Source organism: Orcinus orca, chromosome 11 (assembly GCF_937001465.1).
Source record: "Orcinus orca chromosome 11, mOrcOrc1.1, whole genome shotgun sequence".
NCBI classification, from domain to species: Eukaryota; Metazoa; Chordata; class Mammalia; order Artiodactyla; family Delphinidae; genus Orcinus; species Orcinus orca.
The window spans coordinates 13,154,047-13,175,529 of record NC_064569.1 but is presented as its reverse complement, the minus strand read 5'-3'; the positions used below and the strand labels follow the sequence as shown (position 1 = coordinate 13,175,529).

At 38.6% G+C, this 21,483-nt stretch overlaps 1 non-coding gene across 1 annotated transcript; it reads left to right on the top strand.

The window, feature by feature from the left end:
• The first annotated feature begins 17,254 nt into the window (after positions 1-17,254).
• Positions 17,255-17,375, top strand: LOC117197169 (small nucleolar RNA ACA64). The gene has a single exon (XR_004477693.1). It is a non-coding gene; the product is annotated as a small nucleolar RNA ACA64 (small nucleolar RNA).
• Positions 17,376-21,483: the final 4,108 nt, after the last annotated feature.

Below are 21,483 nucleotides of genomic sequence, written 5' to 3'. Positions count from 1 at the left end.
TTTTTAGGAAGTAATAATATATTATAAAGCTAATCCTGTACCTATCAAATGACCCACCAATCTAATGCCTAGGTATATACTAAAAAAAAAAAGTGTAAATTTCCACATGAAATAATAGGTACAAAAATATTAATAGTAACTTTGTTCATAAGAATGAAAAACTATAAATAGTTCATATGTTCATGAAGAAGAGAGGGAAAAATTCATGACATATTTATGCAATGGAATTCTACACCACAATACAAAAAAATGAACATGTAACAGCATGGTTGAGTCTCAAGAACATGTCTAATGAAAGAAGTCAGACTCCAAAAAAGTAAATACTAAGTGATTCGATTTATAGAGTCCATATGTAGTTGTAGATCAGCAAAATTAATTTACAGCTTAAGTTAGAATAGAACTGGTTGTGCAGAGAAGGTGTTGACTAGGAAGGGGCAGGAGGGAATCTTTTGGGACGTTGGAAATGTTCTATGCCTTCATCTGAGTAGTACTTACATGGAGGTATATAATATAAAAATTATTGACCTCTGCACTTAAGCTTTGTATATGTTACCATATCTATATACACAGATAAATAATTTATCAATAAATAAATGAAAAGTACACACATGTACAAGTAATCATTTATTTATCACCTGTAATGTAGCTGCCACTGTATTTAAAGTTAGGGCTTAAAAGATGAATAAATATCCTGGCCCACAATCTGGTGGTAGAGTTGGGAAGACAGCTATTTTAACAGACACATTAGAATAGAATAATTCATTTTCAGAGTCATTATCATGTTGCTGTGGAAATATCTAGGACAGGAACAACTAAGTCTTTGGGGGACCGATGGAGAAGTCTTCACTCAAGGACCAATTTCGAGCTTGGAATTTCAAAGGAAACAGAAATGTGCTGGGGAGAGAGAAAATAGGGTAGGTGGAGTTTGATATTCCCAAGAGATAGAATAATATATATAAGGTGAGATTCTGAAAATATGGAGTTCATAGTTGCTGATGTAATTAATGAAATGCATTATAGCCAGATTATAAAGGGCTCAATAATTTAACACTAATGACTCCTAGGCATGAGTTAGAAAATTGTGGGCATGTCAAAACCATCTTGGAAGTTTCTTTATAACACACAGTTTACTCCAGAGATTCCCATGCACCTCCTGCCCCTTCCACCCCTCTACCTGAGAAACACTCTCATAGGAGGCCACCGTAACCAGCAGCAGTATACTAAGTACCATCAGTGTTTGAGAAAGAAAGATTGAGAATCTGCTTTAGGGCAAGGCTGTGGTGAACCAAGAAAGGAAAGATGAGGGTCTCATCAAAGGCAAAGGCAGAATTTCAAGCTATTTCTGAATTAAACATAATTGGACTTATAGTCTGATTGGAGGGGCAAGATAAATTCACTCTTCCAATTGTGGAGAATATTATCCTTGGATATTTCTGGGTTTCTACCTTGCCACGACATTGGAATAGTTCTTACTAAACATACCTAGTTCTTGCTAAAACAATATTACATTAATTATAAATGTAATGAGAATCTTTCTCAAAGTGTATATTTTTAATGTTCACATGTCCCTCTTTGTACCAGACAAATGCAACTCTGAAATAGCCCTCTGTTTTGTGGCAGGATTTCATGCAGTCATAAGGGAATATAGATAGTTTTCTATCTGGCTTTTTTATGTCTTACTTTTTTCCATACAATTTATGTTACACTAAGAAGGTGGAGATTCCTCACCTTTCATCTATAAAAATATTCTGTGTTGTCAGACTCTCTGAGCAGTACATTTGACAAGCTTTCATGTTCCATCTTTCCCATTAAAAATCTGCACCATGAATAAACACTGCCCCCAGTACTTAGTTAAAATAGTTTCCCACCACCTTTCACCCCTTTTGCTCACAGAGTAATCTAAACCTAGCACATTAAGGGAGAGATCAAAGTGATGTTGCTGTTTTATGTACAGTAGGTGCAGCTGGCTCATTTGTGAGTTACCACTCTCTAAGGCAGAGATAAGGCATGCAAACCGTTAGTTGTGGCCTTTCACCCGCAAAATTGAGTTCATAGTGAAATATATGCGATGCACAAAAGAGATAAATAGGAGGAGATGTAGAAATCAACATAAAGAGGGAAGGGAGGCAGAAACTAGACACAATTTGAACATTTGCTCGATACTGAAATGTCACAGAATTTAGAATGAATAATTATGACAGAATTTAAATTTCTTTGTATGTGCTACCATGGGGAACAGGCCTTATTATCTCTGTCCAACAAACACAGGACAGACAGACCAGGCACCATGTAAGCTCCATTCATATGTTAACCCCTAAAACTACCCTGCTAAGCAATTTCTGAAAATTCTTTTCTAAATTTGAAACTGATTTATCTCCCAAGTTACAAGCTTCATCACCCGTCTAGTTCAAATATCAAACATTGTTCTTTGAAGGAAGAAAGTTACTCCCCCATTGTCAATGTAATTTTATGCCAGTGGCTAAGGATCACATTTTCCATTGTGGACCACATTTTGCTTTTTCTTTTGTCCTTCTCTCCTTTTATAGAAAAATCACTTTAATCCCAGCCAGTATGTGGAAGGCTGATGTCCAGCCACTTCAGGAAAAGTCCATAAGGAAAATGGCAGTTTTGACTAAAGCAGACAATGTACGTCTCTTGCCGTATTTCTTTTGAGGATGTCTTCAAGTTTGTGCCATGTAGCAGATTTTATGAGCTGAGAAGCATTGCACTATATTTAGCATAGTATTGTCTTCCAAGAGCAGGCAAAAGCTTTTTTTAAAAAAAATTTTACTGTACCACATAAGTAAGCCCAGGCATGCCAAATAGGTTTAAAACAATGTGAATGCTGGGAAGGCAACTGGGTCCTTCCGGAAAGGCAATCAGGGATACTTTAAGATATTTAATCTGGGTTTTTCACTTTCTCTGTGATAAACTACCAACAAGTAACCCTCTGATAAAACTCATGAATAAATACATCTGTGAGGGGTTAATGTCTATTCTTTTTTTTTCTAATTTAATTTTATTTATTTTTTTAAAAAGCAGGTTCTTACTAGTCATCCATTTTATACATATCAGTGTATACATGTCAATACCAATCGCCCGTTCATCCCACCACCACCACCACCACCCCGCCGCTTCCCCCCCTTTAGTGTCCATATGTTTGTTCTCTACATCTGTGTCTCAATTTCTGCCCTGCAAACCAGTTCATCTGTACCATTTTCTAGGTTCCACATATATGCGTTAATATACGATATTAGTTTTTCTCTTTCTGACTTACTTCACTCCGTATGACAGTCTCTAGATCCATCCACGTCTCAACAAATGACCCAATTTCGATCCTTTTTATGGCTGAGTAATATTCCACTGTATATAAGTACTACATCTTCTTTATCCATTCGTCTGTTGATGGGCATTTAGGTTGCTTCCATGACCTGGCTATTGTAAATAGTGCTGCAATGAACACTGGGGTGCATGTGTCTTTTTGAATTGCGGTTTTCTCGGGGTATATGCCCAGTAGTGGGATTGCTGGGTCATATGGTAATTCTATTTTTAGTTCTTTAAGGAACCTCCATACTGTTCTCCATAGTGGCTGTATCAATTTACATTCCCACTAACAGTGCAAGAGGGTTCCCTTTTCTCCACACCCTCACAAGCATTTGTTGCTTGTAGATTTTCTGATGATGCCCACTCTAACTGGTGTGAAGTGATATCTCATTGTAGTTTTGATTTGCATTTCTCTAATGATTAGTGATGTGAGCAGCTTTTCATGTGCTTCTTGGCCATCTGTATGTCTTCTTTGGAGAAATGTCTATTTAGGTCTTCTGCCCATTTTTAGATTGGACATTTAGCTATCAGTTGAAGAAAATCAAATTTAGAATACAATAAAATTCAGGGTGGAAGTTACTCTTAATTTGTACATTTAATTGGGACAAAGAAATAAAATCAGAATGAAATTAATGAATAACAAGACTATGCTGTGAAAATTTATGATGTCAGCTGTATCCCCTGGTCCTAGAATAGTGCCTGGCACATTGGCATATGCTAGGTGCTCAATAAATATGAAGTGAACTTTTTAAAAAGTGAACTTCTTAGTTAAGAGATGGACAGCCTTCTGTTAGATTTATTTAAAAGAGGATCTCAGATGAATTTAAAAATAAACAATACAAGAGTTATATAAATCTGCAGGGTTAAGCTAACTAAACATATCACTTATATTCTAACTTTCATTGCTTATGTTCTGTCAATTTCACAAAAAAATGTTTTCTAAACCAAACTAATATCAAATGTGATCTTTGCTGTTGAGGAAACCACATAGTGAAGCTACCAAAGTGGGGTTAAATTTACATTCTGTCAAATCGTTTTACTATAAGAGTTCGTGGAAGTCAAGCATACTGGCTAATTCCCCAAGGAGAACTGAATGCTCCAAAAATAATTCAGAACTCCCACTCTTACCTACTAAAAGAAAAAAGAAGAATAGATGGAAAATATAGGAGGTGGGAGAAGAAAGAAAAAGTAAAAAAGAAGAATGGCTGTTCAATTAAGGTGACAATGAATCTTTGTATTACCTAGGGACTGAACAAGCCATGGAATAATTCTCTAAGAGTCTTTCCTAGTATCCAGCATATAGACACAAGCCAAATTTAGTTGAAGCATGTTAAAAATTGAACAGAAACACACACACACACACACACGGACTGAAATAAAATAAATGGGAATAACTTGGAACTATAATAAGACATAACAAGTGATCACAAGAACCAGCAATTTCCGTTGTCTAATCTTGTGTTTTAAAACTAGAAAGTATTTTATAATTCTTCATAGCTCAAATATATGACTTTCTACCACCATTCATAAAATGCATTTCTTTCTCATTTGCATAACGTTTCATGATTTTTACATTAAAGATTAGTACTTGATGATAATTTCATTCAACCATTCATTATCCATTCATTTATCTGTTCATTCAATGAACATTTTGGGTGTGCCTATATGAGGAATATTCTTATTGGTCTAGATAGAGTAGAAATAAATACATGCTTATATATATGTGTGTGTGTGTGTGTGTGTGTGTGTGTGTGTGTGTGTATGTATATATATATATATATATATATATGCATACATACATACAAAGTACAGTTCCCTAATGGGTTGGTGAAATGGACAATATAATGGTAACTGGGGAAAGAGATGGAAACAGTAGAAGTTAGTTTTGAAAAAGAGAAGCAATTTTCTCTGATAAAGGGAAAAAAGTACTGGTGATAACATAAATAATTTAGGAATTGTGAATAGGAGATTCCTGACAATATGGAAAATTAGCATGCGCTACTGGCTTCCTCTACCAAAATTATCCCTGCAGATTTCAGAAAAGAAAGACGAATAGACATAAGAAATCAATATAAAAACTAACAGAAAGCCTTGGGGACATTGAAGCCTGCCTTAAATTGGGGGGGTATGTGTTTGATGGTTAATTTTTTTTTTTGCGGTACGCGGGCCTCTTACTGTTGTGGCCTCTCCCGTTGCGGAGCACAGGCTCTGGAAGCGCAGGCTCAGCGGCCATGGCTCACGGGCCTAGCCGCTCCGCGGCATGTGGGATCTTCCCGGACCGGGACACAAACCCGTGTCCCCTACATCGGCAGGCGGACTCTCAACCACTGCGCCACCAGGGAAGCCCTTGATGGTTAATTTTATGTGTCAGCTTGACTGAGTCATAGGGTGCACAGTTACTTGGTCAAACTTTATTCTGGATGTTTCTGTGAAGGTTTGTTTTCCCTTTTTTTGCGGTACGCGGGCCTCTCACTGTTGCAGGCTCTCCCGTTGTGGAGCACAGGCTCCGGACGCGCAGGCTCAGCGGCCATGGCTCACGGGCCTAGCCGCTCTGCGGCATGTGGGATCTTCCCGGACCAGGGCACGAACCCGTGTCCCCTGCATCGGCAGGCGGACTCTCAACCACTGCGCCACCAGGGAAACTCTGTGAAGGTATTTTCTAAAACAAGATTAACATTTAAATCTGTCCCAAGGACACAAGGATTCTTCAATATACACAAATCAATCAGTGTGATACACAATATTAACAAATTGAAGAATAAAAACCATATGACCATCTCAATAGATGCAGAAAAGGCTTTTGACAAAATTCCACACCAATTTATGATAAAAACTCTTCAGAAAGGGAGCATAGAAGGAAGCTACCTCAACATAATAAAGGCCATATACAACAAACCCACAGCAGACATCATTCTCGATGGTGAAAAACTGAAAACATTTCCTCAAAGATCAGGAACAAGACAAGGATGCCCATTCTCACCATTATTATTCAGCATAGTTATGGAAGTCCTAGCCATGGCAATCAGAGAAGAAAAAGAAATAAAAGGAATACAAATTGGAAAAGAAGAAGTAAAACTGTCACTGTTTGCAGGTGACATGATACTAAACAGAGAGAATCCTAAAGATGCCACCAGAAAACTACTAGAGCTAATCAATGGACTTGATAAAGTTTCAGGATATAAAATTAATGCACAGAAATCTCTTGCATTCCTATACACTAACAACAAAAGATCAGAAAGAGAAATTAAAGAAACAATCCCATTCACCATTGCAACAAAAAGAATAAAATACCTAGGAATAAACCTACCTAAGGAGGCAAAAGATCTGTACTCAGAAAAACTATAAGGCACTGATGAAAGAAATCAAAGATGACACAAACAAATGGAGAGATATACCATGTTCTTGGGTTGGAAGAATAAATATTGTGAAAATGACTATATTATCCAAAGCAATCTACAGATCCAATGCAATCCCTATCAAATTACCAGTGGCGGGGCTTACCTGGTGGCGCAGTGGTTGAGAGTCCGCCTGCCAATGCAGGGGACACGGGTTTGTGCCCTGGTCCGGGAAGATCCCACATGCCACAGAGCGGCTGGGCCCGTGAGCCATGGCTGCTGAGCCTGCGCATCGGGAGAGGCCATAGCAGTGAGAGGCCCGTGTACCGCAAAAAGAAAAAAAAAAAAGGGCAGAAGACCTAAATAGACATTTCTCCAAAGACGACATACAGATGGCCAAGAGGCACGTGAAAATCTGCTCAACATCACTAATTATTAGAGAAATGCAAATCAAATCTACAATGAGGTATCATCTCACACCAGTTAGAGTGGGCATCATCAGAAAATCTACAAGCAACAAAAGCTGGAGAGGATGTGGAGAAAAGGGAACCCTTTTGCACTGTTGGTAGGAATGTAAATTGATACAGCCCCTATGGAGAACAGTATGGAAGTTCCTTAAAAAACTAAAAATACAATTACCGTATGACACAGCAATCCCACTACTGGGCATATACCCAGAGAAAACAATAATTCAAAAAGACACTTGCACCCCAATGTTCATTGCAGCACTATTTACAATAGCCAGGTCATGGATGCAACCTAGGTGTCCATTGACAGACGAATGAATAAAGAAGATGTAGTACATATATACAATGGAATATTACTCAGCCATAAAGGGGAATGGAACTGAGTTATTTGTAGAGACGTGGATGGACCTAGAGACTGTCATATAGAGTGAAGTAAGTCAGAAAGAGAAAAACAAATATCGTATATTAACGCATATATGTGGAATCTAGAAAAATGGTACAGATGAACTGGTTTGTAAGGCAGAAATAGAGACACAGATGTAGAGAGCAAACATATGGACACCAAGTGGGGAGAATGGGGGGGAGTGGCAGTGGTGGTGGTGGTGGGATGAATTGGGAGTTTGGGATTGACATATATATACTAATAGGTATAAAATAGATAACTAATGAGAACCAGCTGTATAAAAAAATAAAATGAAATTCAAAACAAAATCTGTAGACTAAGTAAAGAAGATTTCCCTGCCTAATGTGGGTGGGTTTCATCCAATCATTTGAAGGACTGAATAGAACAGAAAGACTGATCCTTCCCTGTGTGAGAGAGAATTCATCCTACCTGACTGCCTTCAGACTCAGACATCAGCTTTTTCCTTCCTTTGGGCTCGAACTGAAACACCAGCTTTTCCTGGATTTCAGGACTGCTGGTTCTCAAACTAGGGCTAGACCAACCATTCTCTTGGTTCTCAGATTAAGGCTGGAACTACACCATCAACTCTTCTGGGTCTTCAGCTCACCAATTCTCCCTTCAGACCTTGGGTCTAGTCAGCCTCCATAATCATGAGAGCCAATTCCTTATTCCTCTGTCTCTCTCTCCTCATTCTGTTTCTCTGGAGAACCCTGATTATTATAGTGTGTGTGTGTGTGTGTGTGTGTGTGTGTGTGTGAGAGAGAGAGAGAGAGAGAGAGAGAGAGAGAGAGAGAGAGAGAAATTTAGGGGTGAAGTTGTAGTATAGGGGTGACAATATAAAGTGTGGGGCAACAAAAGCAAAAGTGGAAGTTAAGATGCTGAATCATTTTTAGGCTCTATTTTTGGTTTTCCCCCTTTTGTCCTTGAGAGAATCATTATTTGCTCCATCACAACCAGGAAGCAGAAATCAATAGGAAAAAACTCAACCACGCCATGTTGACTAGGTATTATGCAGGCTATCCTAGGCATTTACTCATTGACTACCACTACTCCACGTCCTAACTGAGCTAAGGGACGTGGGGGAGGGAAGAAGAGTGCCATTTAAGAATGTTATAGGAAGAAAAAGATTTGTAACTACATGTGGTGATGGATGTTAACTAAATTTATTGTGGTGATCATTTCATGATATTTACAAATATTGAATCATTATGTTGTACACCTGAAACTAATATATCTCAATTTTTAAAAAAGAATATCAAAAGAAAAATTATAAGAACAAAACTTCAACTAAAAAGCAATGAGTTTCAAACTTTCAACTGCAACACTAGAGTAATTATAAGAGAAATAGAAAATAGCTAAAAAAATCCAATATACATGTCTCTGAAGAAGAACAAGTGTTAAAAACAATAAGTTTTGTAAATGTGAAATTAAAATACCAGTTGAAACTAGATATACAAAGAGCATAAAATGCTTAGGTAGGAAAAAATGAACTCTGAAGAGCCAATACCAAGCCATATTCTTTCAAACGCCACTCTTCTAATTTGGTTCTTCTGATTTCCTCTGGGCTAGGAAATCAAATCACAGAGATTATTAGAAGTTGTAAATTGAGTCAATATGGCCTGAGTGCAGGACTGGGTTTTCTTGCCTCTACTTCTACGTCTCTGCAAAATTCTCTGATTTTATATTTGTTGCTATTGTTAAGCTCACCTTCAATGTTTCTTTTTCTCCAGGTTCTTGGACATTTTCTCATTTAATTATATACCAGTGATTTTTAACTTTTGACATATTTGAGAACCTGATTTCTTAAACTGTGCTAAATATACCCCCCAAGTATAAATACACACAACACTTTTCCTAGAATTTCAGGAAGTTCCTAAATCCTTGAACTCTTAGAAGAGTTCATAGCATTTGATATATGAACTATATATAAGATATATGGACTCTTAGGTTAAGAAATATATAAACTGTTAGGGTAAGGAATATACAAAGCAAGGTCACAGCTCTGGTGTGAGACTAAAAACCTCTATTTAAACCTTTAGTTTAAAATCTTCAATATTTGGGGATGGGGATACTTGTGTTGAAGGAACCTAAGTCTCATATTTGTGATGAAGAAAGTTATATCTTGTAGGTGATTTGCACTTCTTTGAAGAAAGATATTCCAACCCGCTGAATGCAATCTTCTTTTTCAACACAGCTGGAAAAAGCATTCTCCCTAGCATAGAGAAGAATGGAATAGTCTAAAGGGCCATTTTCCATATTCATTTCCTTTTAACCTAGGAACTATAGTATCATGAAAACTCCTTACATTTGTGTTTTACTTCATTTTACCAGTAGGTAGTATAGGATTTGTTATTCAAACGAAGAGTGGTTGGGTAAATTGCTCAAAACCATGCAGTAAGATAGTGGTACCACCACTCCAAGACCTTCTAATTCTCTATCTAATATTCTTTCAGTTATACCATACGTCTGCCTGTATTCATTAATTCATTTCCTCACTCATCTAAGAAACATTTATTGAGTGATCAGTCTATATATGACTTCTTTTTTGCATTACAATTGCATTACATGACATGCATTTGTCAAATGCTAAATCTATCAAATGCATAAAGCTTGGTCCTGTTGTAGTTATAAAAGTGAACAAAACAGAGTTAGTTTCATTCACTGAAAATATATTTATTGAATTATTTTTATATGCCAAACATTAGGCTGATTACAGGGAATACTGCAGTGAAGTAGGTAACTTACAGTCTGACAATGAAGATTTTAAACAATTAATCATGTATTGTATGCTATTAAGGAAAAGTTCATGTTACCATAAATGTTTTTTGGAAGATCAACATTTTCTAGGGACTCAGGGGAGACTCTGAATTATGGAGAGATACTTATACTGAGACCCAGGAGATGAGCAGGAATTATCTAGTTAAACAGGGGATTAAGGGCTGAGGGAGAGATAAAATAACCTGTATCTGGCCTGGCAAAGTTTATATGAATATAATAGAAGAAACATCGATAGGCATTTACATAATTGTTAAACTTATTTGATGTAAGAGGGGGAAAAACAGTGAAAAGAACATAGAAGGAAGAATTGTCTAATTTCACCTGGGAGAATTTTTAAAAGAATGGTCATTTGAATTTTGCCAAGAAGAATAAATAGAATTTTTGACACAAAAGAGTAGAATGAATGAACATTCCAATCAAAATGAACAAGTGATACAAAGCCATGGAGACAGGGAATCATGGTGCATATTTAGGAAAGAACTCGTATAGCCAAAGCATAAAGTCAGCAGTACCTATAGTGAGTAGTAAGAGATAAAGGGGATATCAAGCAAATATATTATAGAATCTTGATAGCAGAAGGAAAATAATATTAAATGCTGTTCAACACCTATTTGATGATGGTTTTCAGATCAGAGCAAAGAACATCATGCTATTAAATTTAAATTGTGTCATAATGGCAATGAGACATCAAGGTTTTTTGGATCAGAGAAGAAAGTGATCAGATACCCCTTTAAAAATACAAGTCTCTTGGCAACATGGAGGGTTACTGGTCAAGAGAAGAGACTGGAATCAAGGAGTCCATGAGGAGTCTACTGAAATCATCAAGGCAAGAGATAGGAGATCAGAATGTATTAGTGGCAGTAACAATGGAATGGGGGGAAAAATGAATGAAAGTATGTTTTTCAGAAATAAAATGGATGTAAATTAATTTACTGGGTTGAAAGAAAAGGATTTGAAAATAAGTGCACATTTTCACACTTGAGTGACTAGAAAACAGGGAATCAAGACTGGGTTTATGGAAAATGAGGACTTAAGTATATACAGAAGGAACTGCCCAGTGAGCAGTTAGACACAAGGGCTTGAAGCACAGGGAGATTCTGAAGGATTGCAGTGCATTCTTGAGCGACTGACTTTCCTCTAGACTGTGCTTTACAGCTAGTTGTCATCAGGTAACTAGAAACATCTTTACTGGTGTGGTGTCCTGTAGTTTAAGAATTACTGATGACTTTTTAAAAATTTTTATTTTGTATTGGAGTATAGTTGATTAACAATGTTGTGATAGTCTCAGGTGCACAGCAAAGTGATTCAGTTATACATATACATGTATCTATTCTTTTTCAAATTCTTTTCCCATTTAGGTTGTTACATAACATTGAGCAGAATTCCCTGTGTTATACAGTAGGTCCTTAGATCAAAAGAATATTCCACTTGATAATCAAGAGTTCTGATAGAAAAATAAATGTTTATAAAAAATGAAACCAAAAAGTTAACTCATGTATATATATAAAGTAATAAACCACACAGTATGAAACAAACAAACAAAATGAAGATACAATGAGGTATCACCTCACACCAGTCAGAATGGCCATCATCAAAAAATCTACAAACAATAAATGCTGGAGAGGGTATGGAAAAAGGGAACTCTCCTACACTGTTGGTGGGAATGTAAATTGGTACAACCACTATGAAGAACAGTATGGAGATTCCTTAAAAAACTAGATATAGAACTACTGTATGATCCAGCAATACCACTCCTGGGCATATATCTGGAGAAAACCATAATTTGAAAAGAACATGCACCCCAATATTCATTGCAGCACTATTTACAATAGCCAAGACACGGAAGCAACCTAAATGCCCATTGACAGAGGAATGGATGAAGAAGATGTGGTACATATCTACAATGGAATATTACTCAGCCATAAAAAGAACAAGATAATGTCATTTGCAGCAACATGAATAGACCTAGAGATTATCATAAGTGAAATAAATCAGAGAGGGAAAGACAAATATCACTTATATGTGGAATCTAATTAAAAATGATACAAATGAACTTATTTATAAAACAGAAACAGACTCACAGATCTCAAAATCGAACTTACGGTTCCCAAAGGGGAAAAGTAGGGGGAAGTGATAAATTAAGAGACTGGGATTAACATATAAATACTACTATATATAAAATAGATAACTAATAAGGACCTACTATATAGCACAGAGAACTCTACTCAATATTCTGTAATAACCTGTATGGGAAAAGAATCTGAAAAAGAATGAATATATGCATATATATAACTGATTCAATTTGTTGTACACCTGAAACTAACACAACATTGTAAATCAACTATACTCCAATAAAATTTTTTTTAAATGAAGAAAAAACAAATCTAGGTTTCAAAAATATATTGTGTCCCTTCTTAGTACTTTTTTTTACCTGTAGGATCTTGTGACTATCTTATTACCTTTAAAAGAATCCAACCATCTTTTTATGCTTAAGTGGATAAAATACAAAACAAATCGAAACTAAACTAAACTAGTCCATAATGGCCATAGATAAAAAAAAAAAAAATTCATTCTGATCCTGTGTCCTTCCTACCTGAATCAAATTAATTCAGGGTTACGGCTAGAGATGTTAGGTTCCCAGAAATACCAATGAGAGATGGCTGTGTGAATCAGATTTTATTCCTTCCTATAGATTAACTCTACTAATTAGTTCCAAACATGTCTGATTTTGTTTCTTTTGTCAGCATATATATAGGTGAAGAGAGTTAAAGGAAAATACGTGGGCCTCTCACTGTTGTGGCCTCTCCCGTTGCGGAGCACAGGCTCCGGACGCGCAGGTGCAGCAGTCATGGCTCACGGGCCCAGCCGCTCCGCGGCACGTGGGATCTTCCTGGACCGGGGCACGAACCCGCATCCCCTGCATTGGCAGGCGGACTCTCAACCACTGCGCCACCAGGGAAGTCCAGGAAAAAATTTACTTTGGGGAACTATGACTCGTAGACTTGATCTGTGAGAGTAGAGTAATAAAATAGAGGATATATCCCACTTTCTAAGTCTGGGGGCTGATGGTATTTTTAATGATGATGGGAAAAATGACAATGTGACAGTTTAAAAGGTGAAAAGTTCAATTTGTGCCAGATTTAGCTTGGATGGGTGGCAGTATACGTATATGCCCATGTCCCTCAGGCAAGAGTAGGTGTAAAACTGGAGCACAGCTGAGAAATTACGTGCTGAGATAAAGATTTGGAAAACATCTTCATACATATGGTGGGGATAAGTAAAGAAATAAGTAGCAGAGCACAGTTTTCAATCCTGGACCTCAGAGGAAGAAACAGTTAACTGGAAGAAAATATAAAAATAGCAAATCAATGCCCAGGCATGAAAAGGTGTCCATGAGAAAGGAGAGTTAGATGTTATTAATGGCAATTTATAGATTTGGGAGGTCATAGACTAGATTTTGCCAAAATGGCTCGAGATTTTTGCAGTTGTACGTGAAGGACTTTACTCCATTCCTGTATACTTTCGGATAGGAAATGCACGTTTCCTATCCAAAAGTTCTCTCAGGAAGATAGGTCAAGGTGAGGTTGATTCTATGACTTCTGTTGGACTTAAAGACTGTGACATATTCATGTATGTAAATAATATATCCTTCACAAGTAAGATGCTAAAAACATTTGATGATTGATTAAATTTAATGCACCATTTGTTTAGCATCTGCATCTCTTCTTGGTCCTCTAGAAGACAAGATGAATAAATCATGGGTCTTGCTCTCCACTGTCTTACAATCTAGTTGCAGAGAGAAATGTACATAACCATAATACAAAGCTGGATAGGTCATTTATTAAATGTAAATAGAACTGTCCTCTGGATATGTTATGGAAAAGGAAATAAGTTGGATGGATTGGGGAGACTCTCAGAATTGGTGGAAGACTGGAGAACCAAACTAGAGCACTGAGAGCCACCAAGACCAGACGGGAGGCTAAGATGCAGGACCACCATAGAGGAATGATAGCAGGAAGGATCTGGTGAGCTGTCCCTGCCCAGGTGGAATGACCATTTTCTGAGAACAGAATGGGAGCACAGGATTGGCCTCCCATGAATCAGGTGCCCTTGGATAGAGGAGTGAAATGGAGAAGCTATCATCCCAATAATAAAATTCAGAGGACCTTTAGGAAGGGACAATGGATATTGGGCAGCAAAATAACAAGTACCCAGGTAATTAGAGTCCAAATAAATGTACAAATGAAATAATTTCAGAGGGCAGATGACGAGTAACCTAATTCTAGGGATAAATAATAAACATATATACAACATGGATTTTCTGTGCATAGGCTATAGACATAAGGGACAAACAAAATATCTCAGAACTGGTTTTTTGTTTCACATTGAAATCAAAATGTTTGCTGTGACATATCCTTATGCCCAATCGCATATACTGGGAAAAGGGAATACCCAGATGATTATAGGATTATTGAATACCAGGTCTGAGCTGGCCTTAATACACAAGGACACAGGCCAGATTTATGCTTCCACATAAAACAACTAAATAAATGGAAGAAATGCATGAAACAATAGTTTTCAACATACTAGACATTAGGCAGTGGAAGACAGGGGTCCCTGAGGGGATGAAAAAGTGAGCTGAACTCTGTGATTGCTCCAGGTTACTGTCCAGAGAGCTTACAAGCTCAAAGAGGGGAAACTGAAGCAGAGCTCAGCAGACTTGTTTAGTTGAGGAAACAAGAGAGTCTGGGGAAAACAAGGCAGCTAGAGTTTGCAGGGCAGAGTGCTACAGATCAGAGAGTGGGTACCGAGAGGAGGCAGAGGCTCCCTTAGACCACTCAGCTGAGTACTGATCAGCACGTGATGTGATAAAAATCACACAAGACTCAGGAAAGAATCACCCAAAAGGACTAGAGGAAACAATATCTGGGGCTCAGACATAGGAAAGGGGCCTTGTTCCCTGCAGCCAGACTGGAAAACCTCGTAATTCATGAGGCATGGAGTAGGGTACTCAGAAGAGTTTTATCTCAGTAATTAGCTCTAGGTTGAACTCTTTTCCTGCACTCACTAACAAATCTTAAAAGCAAGAACCAAAAGGATAAGGCCATTTCTAAATAACAAGAATATCAAGTGACTGTATGCCCAGAAATCCAAGGGAAGTGGTACATTTGGGATCAGACACATGCAAGTTCAGAGGCAATAGCACAAGACCATTACAGGCAGGTAGCCCATGTCAGCTACCACTGTTGCACCTCAGCTTACTCCTATGGCCTCATCTGGGTTCCCTTATGACCTGAGAATGCTGAAGGAAAAAATTGGTCTTGGTATATATGGCTCAGGCTGAAAATGGGTCATCTTGGTATGCGTGGAACCAGCTGAAACTGAATCCTTACTTAGAAGTGGCCCTGAAAGACAGTTGTGAGAGGAAATCCTCACAGTGAGCAGAGATGTGGTTGGGATACCCGATGATCCACATTGTGTAAAAAGAGAGGTGTTTCAAGAGATATATATATATGAATCTATATACAGGTAGTGGAAAATGGATTGGCCAGTTGGGCAGAGGCTTGGAAGACAGCACTTGTCCCCCAGAAGAAGAACTCAATAAATATTAAGACAAAATGATTCAATCAGTTGAGGTTAGCCAGTCTTGGCCAATGGCCACTCCACTGTCAACACAACGGGTGCAATAGTGGAGTAGTTAAGATGGTGAAATGAAGACTATGCATGGGCTTAGCATGGACACTCACTCGTCAAGGTTGATCTAGTCACTGCTCCTGCTGCCAAATGTTCAACCAGCCAGCCACAGAGATTTAAAGTGATGGTAAGAGACGAATGCTGGGTCCAGATATGGCATCATTTCTCAGGGAGACCAAAACAGCCACTTAGTGTCAACTTAAATACATTTAACCCTTCTGCTCTGGAAGGGACAGTTATCCATCTTGACCATAATGGGCACAGATTTCAAGCATGAGTTTGTCTTACTTCCCATGCTAAGGCTTAGAGAGTGTCTGACCCATCGGCATAAAATTCCATCTAACATTACTCCAGACTAAGAAACTCACTTTACAGAAAAGAAGGGATGGCAGTGGGTATATGACCGTAGACCTATCACATACGCACATACCATACCATCCAGAAACAATTGGTTTGATGGAGTAAAGGAAGAGGTTTTTGAAAGCACAAGTGAGACAAAAATTAGAAGATGATTCCATACGTGAATAGGACAATATCCTTTACAAGCAGCATATATCCTAGGAAAGCAACCTTCAAATTGAGCTGTGCCCTCAATAAATAGAATACATGGATCTAGAAAAAATGAACTACAGTAGAAGTGGGCCACTTGGGGAATTCATGCTACTCACTCTTGAAACTCTGGACTTCATAAGTTTAGTGGTCTAGCTCCCAGAAGGGAAATATTTTCACCAGGAAACCAAACAAGACTCTCATGAAACCTCACATCAGACTCCTTATTCCAAGAAACCAGTAGAGAAGGAAAAGAGTAGCCATATTGCTAGAAGCAATGCACCCTGATCAATCGGAAGTGATAAGGCTACCCTTAAACAATGAAGGCATATGTGTAGTACTCAGGTGATCCACTGGAATGTCTTGTGTTTTCCCCTTGCCAATTTTATTGATAAATGGATATGTGCAATAGCCATGGATATAGTGACCAGGGATTTAGACTCCTCGGGACTGACGTCTGGATTACCAGGTCAAGTAATCTAAACCAAGAGAGATGGTAGCCAAGAGTGGGAGAAATGGGTAGCAAAGGATAGTAGAGGAAGGAAAGAAGAGTATCTATTGCAGCCTTGAGATCAATTGCAGAGATGGGCTGGTAATTCATCCCACTAACCTTTCTCAGGCAAGTGTTCCCCCAGAAAGAGACCAATCAGAATTCTAGAGAAATTGTTCCCAGAATTTATCCTGCAAAACAAATGGATCTCGGCGTTGGTTGAAAATCACCTGTGGCTTTGGCCGTGGCCGCAGGTGAGACTCGGCGCCCAGAGCCACCGGGGTCTCAGCTCACGGCCCGCTGTGCGGGGAGGTGAAACCCAGGCCCCGACACGTGCTACCGCTCCGGGCCCGGTTGCGGCCGCTCTCATGTTCCGGACTCTGGTACCTGATCCCTGATCTCGTCTTCTGCCCTTAGGATGCCTGGATGCTCAGAGCCTGAGGCCGATGCCGCCATGATCGGGGTGGGGGGAAGGGGGGCTCTGCTTTCGTTTTTCAATAAAGCTGTTGATCTGAAAAAAAAAAAAAATGGATCTGAAAAACTCAAGGGGTAGACTGTAATGGATGCTAGGAGCCTCAGCTAATGTTCGAAGGTCCTCAGTTGAGTCCTTCACTGGCATTCGCCCACAACAGGAGAGGAGCCTCACTCAAGGTCACCTCCCCTTCTCATGGGCAGCCCAAATCCACTCATTGTTTGATGAATAAGAATAAAGGTCCAACTCTGAAGATGAATCCCAGTTTCAGAACTCCCTTCAGGATCCAATGAGGCTTTGGTGTGATGGCATCACAATTCAACCCTTCCCTCTGCCATTCTCCACCTTTCTCTCCATCACAGGTGTTGATCCCAAGAGCACTCCTCAGTTAACATCCTGCATGGAAACTTCTGGCGCAAATTTTATTTCCCAGGAAACCCAACCTAAGATAGTTTTCTATTTACTTTTAAAAACATGTAAAAAAAAAAGATGTATTCTGGAAAAGTTCATTATGAGAGTAAGTTCAGTGTCTTCAAATAACAAGCGATATAGATTTTCCTTAGATTATGAATGTGCTCAAGTTTGTAGAATCAAGATGCAATTGGTTTCCTGAACCAAAAGACATGAATCTGCAGTCAGGACATTTTCCTCCCAGATCGTAGTGGGCATCCTGATGAGGTGGTCTGAGATATCAAAATGCTCCTGAGTGTGATTATTTTAACGAATTAATATTTTTAAACCACTGATGAAAGAGATGAGAAAAATTATTATCTTGCATGATTCTTAAAGCTAATACATAAAGACAAACTTGAAAGAAAATTAAAATAGAAATGAATTGTTAGCATAAACATTTCCTTCTAAATCACCCTTAATCCTTACACTGGAATCAAACTGCTTTCAGCATTAATATACTTTGGGTTTTCACCAAAATCCCTCTAGAAAGCCTTCATCAGCTGCCAGTATGTCTTCATCACAGACCCAAGTAGTCTGTTCATTCTGATTAGACTGTTGGAGCTAATTTAAAGTATGGCCTTTGTTGTGTCTACAGAAGCCTAATCAGCTAGGAAGATTCTCTGTCACCCTGGCATCCAATCCGTCTCCACGTCACTGAAGCAGGAAGACAAAGATTATGGCCATCAAAGTATATTTTCAGGCAGAGATGTGACTCTCCAAACTAGTGCTTAGTTAAAATTGTCATGTTTTAAACTCACTTCAAGGGTATTCAGATTTTTGACAGAAGGAAGGTCAGAAGTGTCTCAGTTGTTTTATCTTGACTAGGTCTCACTTCCTAACTAGAGGGTAAGTTCCTTGCATTTCCTACAGTATCTTACAGATACACTGGTTTTATATATATAAAATGGTGTATATATATATATGTATATATATTTATATATATAAGTGCATATATATGTATTTAACAAGGTAATTTATTGAGAAAGTTTCTTGTTACTTTGAGTTTTTTTCTGATGCCATCTCACCGGAAAATAATAAAGTTTCTCCTCTTCCGTCAGTAAGGATAAACCAGAATTGTGTTTCTAAAGTTCTGGGTTCTGCCTTACCACTACCCCCTGGTGAAGAAAGAAAGCCTTTTCTTCAGAGCCAGAGAAGAGAATATGCCAGGCAAGTTTTGGCTCTTTGAAGGTGATAACTACAGAGGCTTGTGTGTTAAGGAGATGTAGGCTCAGGTATCTGAGAAGAGGTAGGAACAGAAGATATTGAAGAGGGAATGACTCAGACTCAAAATGCCTGGTTAGACCCCAAAGACTGGGAAAGAAGACCTTTGGATTTGGGTTTATGGGATTGGTGGTGACCTGGCCACAATCAAATGAGTGATAGAACCTTGGATAGAAATGACAACAAGTGCTTGGTGAAGAGGCCTGATTTGGGTGGTAGAGCCATCATCTCTGAATAGGGCACATAAGCCTGGACATCAACAATGATCTTCCTCCAATGAGACTCATAAACTCTACACATATATGCTCCAAAGGGTAGGAGTGAGATCTCCAAATTAATCAGGGGACTTTTTACTGATCCTTGAAATGGACCAAACTTTGTTTACAATATAAAGAGATGTGTCATTTCTTGCCTCTGAGTATAGAGAAGCAATTTATACCTATCATGCTTGTTTTGTTTTAAAATAGTAATAGGAAAACCAACATTTTTTGAACACTTGCTTTGGACTAGACACCATATTAGATTCTTTTTACGTATCATCTTATTTACTCCCCATGAGTTTAGGAGTGAGGCTTTAGTATTATTATCCCCATTGAGACAACTCAAACACAAGAAAGTTAAAAAATCTGCCTACGTATATCTAGTTGGTGGCAAATGTGGTATTTAAACACAGGTTGTCTGCCTCCAGAGCACAGGATTTTATCTTTCTACTTCTTGATGAAGGCAGACTCTTTCAGAAATTCTCAATGAGTATGAAAGTTTGCTCCTGGGTACAGGACAAGTAAGGGAGGGACCTGAGCTTGGTTCCTGGCACCACGTGTAGAAAAGTGATGTTTGATTAGAGAATAACAAACATTATAAGCCCAGCCCTTCTGCTGGTATATCTGTTAATTAAAAAAAATATCTAAATGTTAGCCCTTCCTTATTTATAATCTTCCCTACTTCATCTTTAGGGTTTTTTTTCTCTCCTTTAAATTTTGTTCTTATCCCTGAAGGTGGCATGGTATGCTGCAAAGAACATGAACCTTGGAACTAAACCAGCCTAGTTTCATTTCTTTTTACCTTTTTTTTTTTGTTTTTTGGCCATGCCACACAGCATGCAGCATCTTAGTTCCCTGACCAGGGCTCCTGCTCCCTGCAATGGAAGCAGCAGAGTCTTAACCACTGGACTGCCGGGGAAGTCCCATCATTTCTGAGTCTACCATTTACAAACTGTGTCCTTGGGCATAGTATTTAAAATATTTGAATTTAGGAAATTCCCTGGTGGTCCAATGGTTAGGACTGCACTTTCACTGCTGAGAGCCCGGGTTCAATCCCTGGTTGGGGAACTAAGATCCTACAAGCCATGCAGCACGGTCAAAAAAAAAAATTGAATTTAGTTTTCAGTAAAATGAAGACAAAAATCCCTACCACATAAGACTGTTTTGTTGATTAAATGACACAACACGCATAAAACTCAGGGCACCTCAATGACACTCAAAAATTGTGAGTCCCCTTTGCCCTGCTTTGAGTGCTTTATTTTCCTGATGAAGAGGTACAAGCGCAATCAGCCACCAAGTCTTAAAAGTCTCTCTACAGCAAGGAGTAAGGAAGAGCTGCTCAAGCTGGAAATTGAAGATATCCCAACTCCCACGTGTATAATCGCTTTAACTGAGTCATTAAGAAAGGACCTCAATTACGTTTAAATACTTGTCTTGATACTTTAAATACTTGCTTTTGTGCTTTTATATTTTGAAACTAATACCTTTGATGTTTTAGTACCTGTCTTTGGGGATGTTTCTTAGGTTTAGAATTGGATCCCTATTATAGGGACTTCAGGGCCCCTTACCTCAGATTCCATAGGTTACTTTTAATAGTTCCAGAATACCGAGGCCCTTAGTAACCTACCATAAATTAGAGGTACTGATTTGTTTACATCACGGTGAAGCATTTTCTGCTTTTGGTATTGGTCAGACTTTTTTTTTTTTTTTTTTTTTTTTTTTTTGCATTACGCGGGCCTCTCACTGCTGTGGCCTCTCCCGTTGCGGAGCACAGGCTCCGGACACGCAGGCTCAGTGGCCATGGCTCACGGGCCCAGCCGCTCCGCGGCATGTGGGATCTTCCCAGACCAGGGCACGAACCCGTGTCCCCTGCATCGGCAGGCGGACTCTCAACCACTGCGCCACCAGGGAAGCCCTGGTCAGACTTTTAAACTTCAGAAACAATGTGGCCTTATAGCAAAGGCACTAAGCCAGAAATCATGACACCTGGATTCTCACCTTGACTCTGCTACTCTCTACCAGTAAGACCTGGAACAA